The sequence below is a fragment of the Dipodomys spectabilis genome, unplaced genomic scaffold, assembly GCF_019054845.1.
Source record: "Dipodomys spectabilis isolate Male_0828 unplaced genomic scaffold, ASM1905484v1 ptg000329l, whole genome shotgun sequence".
Lineage (NCBI taxonomy): Eukaryota > Metazoa > Chordata > Mammalia > Rodentia > Heteromyidae > Dipodomys > Dipodomys spectabilis.
This window is the reverse complement of record NW_024871006.1, coordinates 4323395-4333608: the sequence shown is the minus strand read 5'-3', so window position 1 is coordinate 4333608 and position 10214 is coordinate 4323395.

Here is a 10214-nt window from a genome sequence, read left to right as displayed (position 1 = left end):
AGCTAAAAGAAAAAAAACAAACTGAGGAATACAATTCTAAATGTGACAAACCATCGTAGTCTGAAAAACTACTCCAGTCCTGTTGCTCACACTCTCCCTAAACTTCAGAATTGCTGGATGGGCCCAGGTAGCTCACGCCTGTAATCCTAACTACTCAGGAGGCTGAGATCTATGGATCTCAGTTCAAAACTAGCTTGGGCAGCGATGTTCAAGAGACTCTTAGCTTCAGTTAACTACAAGAAAAGCTGGAAGTAGAGTTATGGCTCAAGCAAAAAACAGCTCAGGGATAGCACCCAGGCCCTGAGTTCAAACCCCAGGACTGGCACAAAAAAAAAAAAAAAAAAAAAAAAAACCTTCAAAATTATCTAGAGTGCTAACTCTAAATCACAAATTCTTGAGCCTAGTCCCCAGAGTTTCAAATTCCATTAAGTCTAGGGTAGGGCCCGGTATTTGCATTTCTAACAAGCTCTCTCAGGAAGTTGTTGTCTGGTAGGGCTACACCCTTTGAGATCCAGCAGCCAAATTCAACTTTTCCAAGAGTATAATCCTTCACAAAGAAGACCTCCAGCTGGGCTTCCAGGGCTCAGTCCTGTAATCGTTACTCAGGAAGCTGAAGCCAACCCAGGTGGAAAAGTCCAATGAACAATCAAAAAAAAAAAAGAAAAACCGGAAGTGGTGCTGTGGTTCAAGTGATAGAGCCGTGGACACCTTGATTGAGCTGAAGAGCTTGGGACAGTGCCCAAGCCCAGAGTTCAAGCCCCACAAGCAACAAAAAAGAAAAAAGGAGGGCTGGGAAGGTGGCTCAGTGGTTGAGCGCTTGCCTTGCATGCATGAGGCCCTGGGTTCTATTCCTCAGCACCACATAAGGAAAAGAAAAAAGCTGAAAGTGGCGCTGTGGCTGAAGTGGTAGAGCGCTAGCCTTGAGCTGAAGAGCTGAGGGACAGCACCCAGACCCAGAGTTCAGGCCTTACCACCGGACACCCCCCCCCCCAAAAAAAAAAAAAGAAAAAAGGAAAAATAAGAAAAGAGGACCTCTAATTAGCCATAGTCATGGAGCCTCTCTTCCAGTTCCCTGCTTGAATCTTGTGGACAGAGTTGTTGGAATGGGGCATTGGTAGATTTAGAGAAACTTGAATTTGTCATACCACTGTGGAGGCTGAATAACTCACGGAAGGACTCTGCAGGCATAGTAATTCCATGGCAAGTTCTGTACAAAATATTAGCACCAATAAAAGGTACAGTCCCTAGGCCATCCCTGAATTTAAGGCCCAGACCAGTACACACACACAAACAGACACACACACACAGGATGATCTCCAGCATCATCATTACTAGGTATTAGGTACCAATAAGGCTCACCCTGCAATCCTAGTTACTCTGAAGGCTGAGGATCATCATGGTTCAAAGCTAGCCAGGGGGGGCTGGGAAGGTGGCTCAGTGGTAGAGCACTTGCCTTGCATGCATGAGGCCCCGGCTCGATTCCTCAGCACCACATAAGAAAACAGAAAAAAGCCGGAAGTGGCGCTGTGGCTCAAGTGGCAGAGCATGAGCCTTGAGCTGAAGAGCTGAGGGACAGCACCCAGGCCCAGAGTTCAGGCCCCACGACCGGACCAAAAAAAAAAAAGTCTCACAGACTTTGTGCCCTAGCTTTTTTTTTTTTTTTTTTAGGGGGGGTTCCAGTCGTGGGGCCTGAACTCTGGGCCTGGATGATGTCCCTGAGGTCTTCAGCTCAAGGCTAGCGCTCTACCACTTGAACCACAGGGCCACTTCCGGCTTTTTTCTTTTTACTTATGTGGTGCTGAGGAATTGAACTCAGGGCCTCATACATGCAAGGCAAGCGCTTTACCACTGAGCCACCTTCCAAGCCCTGTGAGACTCTTATTTCCATTTAACCAACAAAAAGCTGGAAGTGAAGCTGTGGTTCAAGTCATAGTAATACCTTTGAGCAAAAGAGCTAAAGGACAGTGCCCAGGCCCTGAGTTCAAGCCCCCCAGTATCAACATGCACACACAGATGCAAATGAGGAAGAAGAAGAGGAGGAAGAGAAAGAGGAGGAGGAGGAAATAATAAGTTATTATCATCAATAAGTCAACAAACCTTGCTGGGCAGTGGTAGCTCACACTTGTAGTCCTAGCTACTCAGGAGAGGCTGAGAACTGAGGATCACAATTTGAAACCAGCCCAGGCAGGAAAAGTCTGTGAAAGTCCTATCTCTAATAAATTGCTCAGAAAAAGCAAAAAGAAGAGGGCTGGGAAGGTAGCTCAGTGGTAGAGCGCTTGCCTTGCATGCATGAGGCCCTGGGTTCAATTCCTCAGCACCACATAAGCAAAAAGAAAAAAAAAGCCGGAAGTGGCGCTGTGGCTCAAGTGGTAGAGCGCTAGCCTTGAGCTGAAGACCTGAGGGACAGCACCCAGAGTTCAGGCCCCACGACCAGACCCCAAAAAAGAAAAAGCCAGAAGAGACACCCTGGCTCCAGCAATAGAGCTCTAGCACTGAGCAGAGAGAGGCTCAGGGACAGAGTGTAGGCCAGAGTTCAAGCCCCAGGACCACAAAAAAAATAATAATTATTATAAATATACATATATATAATAATTATCAGCTCTAGGAACCATTTGAACCATTCTGCCTCCAGATTTCCTGTAAAATGGAAGAATTCAGTATTCAGTACTCCAGCAATACTCAAAGATAGCTTAAGAATCCATATGAACTCTGTTAGATGAAAGAGAAACTTGAGGGTATAAACTTTGTACTTGATTGCAATTTAATATTTTACAATTTATTTATTTCATTTCTTTTCCTTCCTTCCTCCCTCCCTCCCTTCCCCCCACACACTTTCTTTCTTTCTTGTTTTGTGCCAGTTCCAGAAATTGAATTTCGGACTTGGGCACTGTCCCTCAGTTTTTTGTTTTGTTTGTTTGTTTGTTTGTCTGTTGCTGTCCCTTAGCTCTTCAGGTCAAGGTAAGCCCTCTACCACTTGAGCCACAACACCACTTCCAGTTTTCTGGTGGTTTATTGGAGATAAGAGTCTCAAGGATTTTCCTGCCTGGGCTGGCTTTGAACATAAGACTGGCACTGTACAACTTGAATCACATCTCTACTTCCAGACTTTGGCTAAGGTTAGTTGGAAATCTGTCTGCCCTGCATGGCTTCAAATCAAGATACTCAGATCTCAGCCTCCTGAGGAGCTGGGATTACTGATGTAAGCCACTACCACCCTATACCCTTTAGGTGTTTGTTTGTTTTTTGTTGGTCATGGGCCTTGAACTCTGGGTCTGGACTCTGTCCCTCAGTTCTTCAGCTCAAGGCAAGAGCTCTACCACTTGAGCCACAGCACCACTTCTAGTTTTCTGATGGTTCATTGGAGATTAGTCTCACAGACTTTCCTGCCCTGGCTGGCTTTGAACCATGATCCTCATATCTCAGCCTCCTGAGTAGCTAGGATTAGAGGCATGAGCCACTAGCACCCAGCTAGATCCAATACTGTCTTTTTTGTTGTTGTTATTGGTCATGGGGCTTGAAATCTGGGCCTGGGCGCTATCCCTGAGCTCGTTAGCTCAAGGCAGTGCTCTACCACTTGAGCCACTGCACCCTTTCCAATTTTCTGGTGGTTTACTGGAGATAAGAGTCTCAAGGACTTTCCTGCCTGGGCTGGTTTTGAACAGTGATCTTCAGGTCTTGGCCTCCTGAGTCGCTAGGATTATAGGCATGAGCCACTGGTGCCCAGCTTCCCTCAACTTTTTTGCTTAAGGCTAGTGCTCTACCACTTGAGCCACAGCTCCACTTTGAGCTTTTTGGTGGTTAATTAGAGATAAGAATTTCTCAGATTTTCCTGCCCAGGTTTCCTGCTCAGATATTCTTGTTGTTGTTTTTTTTTTTGGTTTTTTTTTTTGGGTCCGGTCGTGGGGCCTGAACTCTGGGCCTGGGCGCTGTCCCTCAGCTCTTAGCTCAAGGCTAGCGCTCTACCACTTGAGCCACAGCACCACTTCCGGCTTTTTTCTTTTTTGCTTATGTGGTGCTGAGGAATTGAACCCAGGCCCTCAGGCACGCGAGGCAAGCGCTCTACCACTGAGCCACCTTCCCAGCCCCTCCTGCTCAGATATTCTTGACCTCTATTGTCAGATTATGGAAATGAGCAACTTGCTCACGTATTTCTCAGGGGTTTTGGCAAGGATTAAAAACTCTAAATGGATTCTGTGATTCTTTGTTCCCTTCCTCATTTATTTAGCTATTCAACCATTCATTCATTCATATCATATATTTAATGATACAAGATCTATCTATCTATCTCTATCTATCTCTCTATCTCTCTATCTATCTATCTATCTATCTATGTGTATATAGCCCTGGCCACTCAGAACTTAATACTTAATGTATAGTCAAGGCTGATTTTTACTTTCTTTTTTTTTTTTTTTTCTTGTCAGTCGTGGGGGCTGGACGCTGTCCCTCAGCTCTTCAGCTGAAGGCTAACACTCTTCCACTTGAGTGAAGGCTGATTTTTAATTTGAGATTCTCCTGCTTCTACCTCCAAAGAGCTGGGAGTGCAAGCATACAACAGCATGCCTGGCTCTTTCCTACTCTATTGCAAATCAAATTGTTGTTGTTGTTTTTTCTAGTACCAGGGCTTGAACCCAAGGCTTACATGTTCAGCTTTCTTATTCAAGGGCCTCTCTACCATGTAATCTACAACTCTAGCCTATTATTTTGCTGGCTAATTGGTAATAGAAACTCTTGGACTTTCTGCCAGAGCTGGCTTGGTGATCTACATATCTCAGCTTTCTGAGTATAGGAATGAGCCACTGGTGCCTGGTCTGCAAAATTTTTAATTCACCTTTGATAGTAAAAACTTTTCACTAGTCAGGTGCCAGTGGCTCCTAGCTACTCAAGAGACTGAGATCTGAGGATCCTGATTCAAAGCCAGCCCAGGCAGGAAAGTCTTTGAGACTTTATAATCTCCAATTATCCACTAGAAAACTGGAAGTAGAGCTGTGGCTCAAAGAACTAGAGTGATAGCCTTGAGCAAAAGAGTTCAGGGACAGTGTGCAGGCCCTGAGTTCAAGTCCCACAACCAGCAAAAAACAAAAACAAAAAACTTTCCACTACATAACAACCATCATGCTTATTCCTTTACTCAGCAGGCTGAGATCTGAGGTTCAACGCTAGCCCAGGCTGGAAAGTACACGAGACTTCTATTTCCTGTTAACCAGAAAAAAGCTGGAAGTAGCACTATGGCTCAGGTGGTTGAGCACCAGCCTTGAGGGAAAAACTAAGGGACAGCACCCAGGGCCTGAGCACTGTCCTTGAGCAAAAATGCTCTAGTATCCTACCATTTGAGCCTCATCCTAACTGCCAGTTTTTTGGTGGTTATTTAAAGATAAGATTGGAGGACTGGGAATGTGGTTCAATGGTAGAGTGCTTGCTTTGCATGCATGAAGCTCTGGGTTTGAGTCCCCAGTACCACATACATAGAAAAAGCTGGAAGTGGCACTGTGGTACAAGTGGTAGAGTGCTAGCCTTGAGCAAAAAGAAGCTCAGGGACTGATAAGAAAGAAAGCCAGCTGGATGTCAGTAGCTCACGCCTATAATACTAGCTACTCAAGATGCTGAGGTTTGAGGATTGCAGTTCAAAGCCAGCCCGAGCAAGGAAAGTCCGTGAGACTCTTATCTCCAATAAACCACTCAGAAAATCAGAAGTGGTGCTAGGGCTCAAATGGTAGAGCACTTGCCTTGAGCTGGAGAGCTGAAAGTGCCCAGGGCCTGAGTTCAAGCCCCACAATCGACAAAAAAAGAAAAGTTTGGACTTTCCTGCCTGAGCTTGCTTTAATCTACAGTCCTCAGTTCTCAGCATCCTGACTAATTAGATTACAGGACTGAGCCACTGGCACCCTGTTCTCATATTGGTTTTGTTACTATGGCTCTGTAGTCTAATTAGAAATATGTTATTATGATACGTCCATTGTTTCTGCTTAGGATTACTTTTGCTATTCAGGGTCTTTTATATTTCCACATGAATTTTGGGATTGACTTCCTTTTCTGTGAAGACTAACATTGGGGTTTTGATGTGTATTGCATTAGATCTGTGGATTATTTTCAGTTATTAATGAAGGGATTTTGTTTTGTTTTTGTCAGTCATGGTACTTGAACTCTGGGCCTGGACGCTGTCCTTCACCTCTTCAGCACAAGGCAAGCACTCTACCACTTGAGCCACAGCACCACTTCCAGTTTTCTAGTGGTTTATTGGAGGTAAGAGTTTCATGGAGGGGCTGGGAAGGTGGCTCAGTGGTAGAGCGCTTGCCTTGCATGCTCGAGGCCCTGGGTTCGATTCCTCAGCACCACATAAGAAAAAAGCCAGAAGGGGCTGGGAAGGTGGCTCAGTGGTAGAGCGCTTGCCTTGCATGCATGAGGCCCTGGGTTCGATTCCTCAGCACCACATAAGAAAAAAGCCGGAAGTGGCGCTGTGGCTTAAGTGGTAGAGCGCTAGCCTTGAGCTGAAGAGCTGAGGGACAGCGCTCAGGCCCAGAGTTCAGGCCCCACAACCGGACCCAAAAAAAAAAAAAAAAAAAAAAAAAAAGAAAAAAGCCAGAAGTGACGCTGTGGCTCAAGTGGTACAGTGCTAGCCTTGAGCTGAAGAGCTGAGGAACAGCGCCCAGGCCCAGAGTTCAGGCCCCCCACGACTGGACCCAAAAAAAAAAAAAAAAAAGAGTTTCATGGACTTTCCTGCCTGGCTTTGAACCATGATCCTCAGATCTCAGCCTCCTGAGTAGCTAGGATTACAGGTGTGAGCACCAGCACCCAGCAGGAAATTTAATATGAGGTAATTTTTGTGTGTGTGTGACTTTTTGTGTGTGACTATACTGGGCTTGAACTCAGGGCCTTGTATTTGCCCTTGGCTTTTCCCCCTCAAGGCTTATTATGCTCTATCACTTGCGCCACACCTTCACTTCTATCATCTTTGACAGATTTTGAAATACTATGAAGTTGGGAAAGGATGCTGCGACGACAAAAATGACCCATGTTCTTCAGCCTCCTGAGTAGCTAGGATTATAGGCATGAGCCCACTGGTGCCCACTTAAGGGTTTACATAGGAAAAATTGAGCTCAGTGCTGAGTATATATTGTCTGACAGTTATTGGTTCTGTTGTTTCTTCCTTTTTTGTGTGTGCAAATACTAGGACTTGAACTTGGGGCATCATAAGTATCTTTTTTTGTTGTTTTGTTTTGCCATTCCTGGGGCTTGAACTCAGGGCCGGGGCACTGTTCCTGGGTTTCTTTTGCTCAAGGCTAGCACTCTATTTTTTTTCCTTCCTTTTATTTTTTGGTTGGTCATGAGGCTTGAACTCTAGGCCTGTCTCTGAGCTCTTCACCGCTCTACCACTTGAGCCACAGTGCCACTTCCGGTTTTCTGGTAGTTAGTTGGAGATAATAGTCTCACGGACTTTCCTGCTCAGGCAGGCTTGGAATCTGGATCCTCAGATCTCAGCCTCCTGAGAAGCTAGGATTACATGAGTGAGCCCAGGCGCTGGTGTACTATTCTTGCTTTGTCCTATTCTTGCTAACTCCACTACTTGAGCCACACCTCTTTTTAGGCTTTTTGGCTGGTTAATTGAATATGTGTTTCATGGACCTTTGTATTTAGGCTGGGTTTGAATCTCAATCTTCAGATCTCAGCCTCCTGAGTAACTAGCATTACAGGTAGGAGTTACTACGTACTTGGCCTTCTTTAATCCCTTCTTCACCAAAAAAGACTAGGAGAAACCACCCAAAGCCAGAGGCAGGATCAGAACTGGAGTAGATAGTTTTCATTGGTATTTAGATGATAGAATGGATAAGATTTGGAAATGGATTAAATGTGGTTTTGAAGGACAAGAGGAGACAAGGATGTCCCCAGGCTTTCTGGCTTGGAGTCTGGGTTGTAATGGCCATTTATAGAAAGTACATGGATTAAAGGAGGGGGCAAATTGGGAAAAGTAAGATGAAGATTTGAGTTGAGCTCTACTGAGTACGAGATGCCTCAGGCATCTGAGAAGATGCTCACAAGTGAGAAGCTCAAAGAAAGATCTGGTAGAAAAATAGATTTGAGAATTTTTTGGGGGGGAGGAGGTGTCGGTCGTGGGACTTGAACTCTGGGCTTGGGTGCTGTCCCTGGGCTCTTCAGGTCAAGGGGAGCACTCTACTGCTTGAGCCACAGCGCCACTTCCGGTTTTCTAGTGGTTTATTGGAGATAAGAGTCTCACAGACTTTTCTACCTGGGCTGGCTCTGAACCGTGATCCTCAGATCTCAACCTCCTGAGTAGCTAGGATTACAGGCCTGAGCCACCATAGTGTGAGGTGTTGCTGACTCACACCAATGATCCTTGCTACTCAGACGGCTCAGAGCTGAGGATTACAGTTTCAAGGAATGTCCTTGAAACTCTACTGTTTTTTTTTTTTTGCCTGTCTTGGAGCTTGAACTCAGGCCTGAGCACTGTCCCTGAGCTTCTTTTGCTCTAGGCTAGCACTCTACCACTTGAGCCACAGTGCCATTTCTGGCTTTTTCTGTTCTTGTGGTACTGAGGAATTGAACCCAGGGCTTTATGCATGCTAGGCAAGCACTCTACCACTAAGCCACATGAAAACATCCATCATATCCATCCCAGGAGACCACACAGAGGCAGGAAGGCACAAGAGAAAGATTATTACAAGGTTTATTAGAGGAGCCATATTTGCCCTGGAAAGAGAGAGAGAGAGAGAGCACATGGCACCTCCACTATGGAGGTAGCAGCAGAGTCTGAGGCGTAGGAAGTGAGGTAGATGGGAGTTCAGGTGGATCTGAGTGGAAAGAGGGAAAGGCTGGCAGATCTGGTGGAGCTGAGGACCAAAGGTGGGCATAATGCTTACACCACATTCCCAGCCCTACTCTTATTTTTGTGCCAACGTTTTGCTCAAAGCTGGTGCTCTAACACTTGAGTCACAGCTCCACTTTCAGCTTTTTGGTGGTGAATTCTCAAGGACTTTCCTAACCTAGCTGGATTCTCAGATCTCAGCCTCCTGAATAACTCAGGAAGTCCTAGATAGATAGATAGATGATATAGATATAGATATCTCCAATTAACCCCCAAAAAGCTACAAGTGGAGCTGTGGTCAGATGGTAGAGCACCAATTTCCAGCAGAAAAAGCTAAGGACAGTGCTCAGGCTCTTGAGTTCAAGCCCCAGTACGAGGCCAAAAATAAAAGGTAATCCTAGTGATTGAAATCATCGGGAGAATGATATAATGGCAATTGAAAAGGATCTAGAACAAAACCCGAATGGAACAGTTAAAGGAAGGGCTAAGGAAGAAAAAAAAAAAAAATTCCTGGAGTGCTAAGGTCAAAGGTCACAGGAAAACCTACTTGTGAAATCGCTAGAGTTCATGGAGAGTGACTAATGGGATGCATAGGGATTCAGCCGAAGTGACCTTGTAAAGAGCAGTTTTGTGCAGCTTTGCAGACGGTCCCAGATTGCAGGAGATGGCAGTGAGTGGGAGGGGAACCGTCAGAGACAGCTGGCATGGACAAGCTGTTGGACCAGGAATGGACTGAGTTCTGGTGGTAATACAATAATTGAGGTTTATTTTATTTTTTCCCTCCTCAACGGTAACACAAATGTGAAAGAAAATACAGGGGCACAGGAAACCATAAAGCGAACCAAGGCCGCAGGATGGCATCCACTGAACAAATGTTCTCCAAAATGGAGGAACCGACTAATATTTGGAAACCGGATGCAGGAGGAAAGGAATGAGTCGTTTGGAAGTAGTGTGATGTCGGGTCGTTATTCCCTGATGGCTTGGGGTGGCCTTGGGGGTGGGGGTGGGTCTGACACCTGAACTCTGGGCCTGGGTGATGTCCCTGAGCCTTTTGTTTGCTTACCACTGGTGCTCTACCGCTTGAGCCACAGCTCTACTTCCGGCTTTTTCTCTGTGTGTGTATATGTGTGTGTGATTAATGGAGAGTCTCAAGGTCTTTCTTTCCGGGCCTGACTTTCCTACCTGGATCCTCCTAGCAGTGACTTCTCCCCCCACCCTCCTCCCTCTGTAAGTTGGGAGACCAGCCAAGAGCTAAGGAGTTTTATTTCCTCTTTTGTCCAGGTCCTGAGGCTTGAACTCAGAGCCTGGCGACTGTCCCTGCTACTTTTCACGGAAGGCCACGTGGGCTCCCGCGTGGCTTCTGGCTGGGTTTTGTGTTCTGGCGGCTTTGCTCTCG